Source organism: Syzygium oleosum, unplaced genomic scaffold (genome assembly GCF_021117445.2).
Source record: "Syzygium oleosum isolate NSW1041296 unplaced genomic scaffold, Sole_v2.1 Sole_v2.01, whole genome shotgun sequence".
Taxonomy (NCBI): domain Eukaryota; kingdom Viridiplantae; phylum Streptophyta; class Magnoliopsida; order Myrtales; family Myrtaceae; genus Syzygium; species Syzygium oleosum.
In genome coordinates, this window is record NW_026607485.1 from 5,247,886 (window position 1) to 5,252,719 (window position 4,834).

General features: G+C 42.5%; 1 long non-coding RNA gene and 1 other non-coding gene across 2 annotated transcripts; one reads left to right on the forward strand and one right to left on the reverse strand.

Annotated features, from left to right (window-relative positions):
• The first annotated feature begins 1,115 nt into the window (after nt 1–1,115).
• LOC115684784 (small nucleolar RNA R71) lies at nt 1,116–1,221 on the forward strand. The gene has a single exon (XR_004006176.1). It is a non-coding gene; the product is annotated as a small nucleolar RNA R71 (small nucleolar RNA).
• Nucleotides 1,222–2,477: 1,256 nt separating this feature from the next.
• On the reverse strand, nt 2,478–4,181 carry LOC130140404 (uncharacterized). Its single transcript, XR_008818416.1, has 2 exons — nt 4,061–4,181; nt 2,478–2,666 (listed from the first exon to the last, which is right to left on the reverse strand). It is a non-coding gene; the product is annotated as an uncharacterized LOC130140404 (long non-coding RNA).
• Between the last annotated feature and the right edge of the window lie 653 nt (nt 4,182–4,834).

The window sequence follows — 4,834 nt, forward strand, 5'->3', positions numbered from 1 at the left end:
ACGAAATGTGTTCGTGGCAAATTAGCAACGAATAACTTCGTCACAAAATACTCACCAAAAAAAAATTTGGTGGCAAATTAGCCACGAATTTTTCCATGAAATATGTTTGTGGCAAATTAGCGATAAATTTTGCCATGAATAATTAGCAACGAATTTTGTTGCGAATATATTTCATCGCAATTTCGCGACCAACAAAAAAAATTTCGGAAAAAAATAGCAATGAATTTTGCCACGAATATTGTTTGTGGTAAATTAGCGATGAATTTTGCCACGATTAATTAGCTACGAATTTTGCGACAAATAAAGTTTGTGGCAAATTAGCGATGAATTTTGCCATGAATAATTAGCGATAAATTTTGCGACGAATATAGTTCGTGGCAAATTGGCCACGAATTTTGCCATGTATAATTAGCGAGGATTTTTTTTCCGTTGCAAATTCGTTTAGCGATGAATTTCGCCAAATTTTTCGTGGCAAAATTCGTCGCTAAAACCAACTTTTTTTGTAGTGCTTCTCATGAAATCTCGAGGGGTTTCAGCTTGTTTTTCCACAACTTGGGCTTGCCTTTCCACAGTTTGGGCTAGTTTGGCAACCAAATCCTCCAAGTTGGAATTCGGATTCTCCATGGGTGGTGGTGGTGCTCTTGGTCCTTGTTGATTTTGACCTCCCCAAGATAGATTAGGGTGATTCATTCATCCCAGATTGTAAGCGTTGTAATAAGAATTGTTTTGAGGACCCCTGTTAAAATTTGAAACAAAGTCAGCATGTTCAAAAGAACTAGCATAAGGGTTACTTACTTGACAATTAGCTAATATGATTTCCACCAGAAAATTCACAAGATACTTGTTGAGTTTTCAAAGAAGCAATCATTGTGCTCAATGCATCAAGTTTTGCATTCAAAGCTGTATTAGTGTCAACTTCATGAACTCCACTTGGCCTCCGGGCTTGGTATCTCTCAGTTGGCCATCGGTAGCTATTGCTTGCTATCTCCTCGAGTAGATTAATAGCTTCTTCGGGTGACTTGTTTTGCAAAGTGCCTCCAGCTACCGCATCTAGACTAGCCCGAACAGTGGGATGTGCTCCATTATAGAATGTGTGCACTTGCATCCAAACTGGTAGTCCATGGTGCGGGCATCTCCTTAGCAACTCCTTAAACCTCTCCCATGCTTCATAAAAGGGTTCACCATCCATCTGCATAAATGTAGTAATATCATTATGCATTTTGGCAGATTTTGTAGGAGGAAAATACTTACTTAGGAATTTTTTAGCCAAGTCCTCCCAAGTGGTGATAGAGCCTGGAGGAAGAGAAGTCAACCAAGTCTTAGCTTTATCATGAAGAGAAAATGGGAACAATCTTAACTTAATGGCATCACCGGTAACGCCATTGAATTTAAAAGTGTCACAAATTTCAAGGAATGCTTCTAAGTGTAGACTTAGATCATCATTAGGGTGATCCACTGAATTGCCCTGCATTTTGAAGCATTTGAATTAAGGATGGCTTGATCTAAAAATTGTTGGCTTGCACCTCCGGCCTCCTTATACTTGATTATGCTCCTTGAATTGTTGGTGTAGCATAATCTTCCAAAGTCCTCCTTGGAGCTGCGACTTCTCGAGCTTCGGCCATTGCAATGGGGATTGCTTGTGCTTGCTCTCTTCTTCTCCTAAAAAACGTTCTTTCAATCTCGGGATCAAACTCTTCAAGGTCTCCTTTTTGGCTTCAGGTCATGCAATGCTCCTCCCACCTTTTATAGAAAGGTGAGTTTAGCTTGCAAAAGAAACAAATTAAAAACAAAATAAAGGCTAGTCTAAACCAAGAATAGCTCAATATCAATAGTAATTGGAAAATTATCAAAGCAATCCCGGCAATGGCGCCAAAAACTTGTTAGGTGAATTGCAAGTGCACAATATCTACAAGTAATAAAGTGATGAGTGAGTATCGTTTCCACGAGGTTTATCTCTAACTATCCAATTACTTACCGAAGGTGATCAATCCAAGGAACTAGTTAACCAAATCGAAAAGGCAAGTAAAAAGTGGACTAAACTAATTAAAGGACTGAAATATAAAAGAGCCGAAGCTTAAAGGATTCAAAAGCTAATTAAAATTACAAAGTAGACATAATCCAACCAAACCGAAAATTAACAAGGCAAATTAACAAAATTTTAACCAAGATCACAAAGCTTTAGAGCATCCAACTTCACTTAACCACTCATAATCAATTTTCGTAACTTATCATGCAACAAATTAATTCCCAATTGGGTTGGTGAAATTTCCTTAAGTTAGATTACAAGCCGACTTCGGTCTAATAATCCCTAATTAGGTATGTTATGTCACGCCCTGCACCCTACGGCGCGCCACATCCCTGCCGCAGTCGATTCAAGTACGACGTCCCAGGACGCGTCGCCGACCCAAAACTCAAAACAGAGAACAAGCACACGCGGAAGCAACACAACACCCGGACAATAAAACACATGACCAAGGATAGCGACACAAACAATAATTACAACTTGCATAAGCAACGAAGATATACAATATCCATTTACAGCATAAGCACTTAAATCAAAAAGGGTCAACGGCCACTAGCAACAAAAGGGTAAGTGGCTCGGGATCAGACTCCCACTCCATCGGCTCTTCCTCCTCGGGGTCGGAATCCATCTCAAGGTCGGGGGTCTGAAAAGTTGGGTTTAAACAACAGTAAGAATAAATCTCAGCGAATAGGCCCCCTAAACCCAAACTAGGCTAACATGCACCTCCTGACGAGCACCAAACAACACACTATCCAAAATATAAATGACTTCAGCCCTTGGGCCAAATCCAATATTTACTTGGCCCTGCAGGTCAGGCACTTTATAGATTCACAATATTAACACAGAACCTAATCGTGGCACAAGCACAACACTACTTGACCACAATGCATGTCATACATCTATACTCATGCTCATGCTCATGCTTATGCTCACACTCGTGCTCATGCTCATCGGGGCACACTTGCACACTTACACACATGCCATTTCTCAATTCTCCTCCGACCCGCGTAAAACGGATCAGGTCCATCACTTCGAAATCGATCTCTGACCCACGTAAAACGCATCAGGCTCATGACACAAAACCCACGTAAAACGCAATAGGTTGGTCATCTTCCAGTAGTCCGAGCATCGTCCCGCGTAACACGCCTCAGGACGGGTTCAATACCCCGCGTAAAATACATCAGGTCTTTATGTGATCACACGTTCACAATCACCGATTATTATCTGAACCCCGCGTAAAATGCATCAGGGCATTTTAGGTGATCACATGCTCATGTCATTCATGCACAATCATATATGCACATGTTATGCCAATGCTCGAGATGCACACTCATGGCCACAATATCCGCACTCGGCATTCGTGGAATTCACACTGGGCACTCAATATGATTTGGCTATATATTCAAATAACGCCACAACATGTTCAATTCACATCTCAATATGCCCAATAAACTAACCAATCCAAACCAGTCACAATATATAATTTAGCACCCAAAACCACGCAATTAAAACACAAAAATTACACATGCCGATAGCCTACCAAGCCTCTCATAATTGGCCTTGCCAAGCACATCATAGAGCATTACACAATCACACTCAAGCCATGATTAATTTAGCATTCTCATGGGCCGATCACTGTTTCCTAAGTAACTCACCCAAAAACCTCGCTTAACCAATTATGGCCCGAATCACCCGATACCAAATCATCCATGAGCAGTCCACCCTAGGCCATTAGATCGCTTCCAATTCATCACCTTAGGCTCCCCAACTTCACCACGAAAACAGCCACTACTCGGCCTACAATTTACACTCGCCAAATCCACATTTTTGCCCGAATCAAGGCGCCTATGCTCAGCCACCACACAGCACGATATGGGCCACTAAACCTCAATTAAATTATTACCCTAAGCCACTAAATTAACCGCAAAGTCAGCCCCTAACATCCTTCACAAATTAACCCCTAAATTACCCTAATTAACTGCTAAAACTCATCTAGAAATGTACATTAGCCTAATTAAGGTTTAGGGTTGCACTCACTTGGATTCCTAAGCTCCCTACAAGGCTGAACAAGTGGGGAAAATGGGCGGGCTGAGCTGATTCCACGGCGGTGCAAGTGGCGGCGACGGACGGCCTCCATGGCGGCGCGAACGGCGGCGGCTTGTGGACGGCGGTCCATGGTGGGGGGTTGCTCACACGGCTGAGGAAAAGGAGAGAGAGAGAATGGGATGGCTAGATGGTGGTGCAAGGCGAGGTGGTGGCGGTGGCAGATCGGCTCCGGCGGCGGCGGCGGAGCTCCTCCGGCGAGGGCCTCTCACGACCAAGCAAAGAGGAAAATGAAAGAGAGGAAGTTGGCGTGGGAGGGGGAGATGACCGGCTGATGATGGGAGGAAATGGGAGGAGAGAGAGATCAAGAGTATTAATTGGTCCAAGAAGTTTGACCAAATTTTCCTTAATTCCAATTTTGCCCCTTAAAAACTTGGTTCTCATTAATCCAAGCCAAAATATCCAAGGGCGTTTTGGTCTTTCAATTGACTGAATTATTGGGGTTGATCTTATCCAAATATCCTCCAATAATTTCTCCCAAAATTCGGAATACCCAAAAATAGGCCTAGGGGCAAAATCGTAAATTTCCGATTCCGGGCTGAATTTTCAATTTTCGACCGTATCGACCCTAAATATATTTGGCCACACTAAAATGACGTCATCCTTATAAAAATAGTTGCGTACACCCCCGAAATCCGACGTCCAAGTCCAGATCTAATTTCGCGATCAAAATCGCTCCATTACAATTTTAGGGTATCTCACTAACGG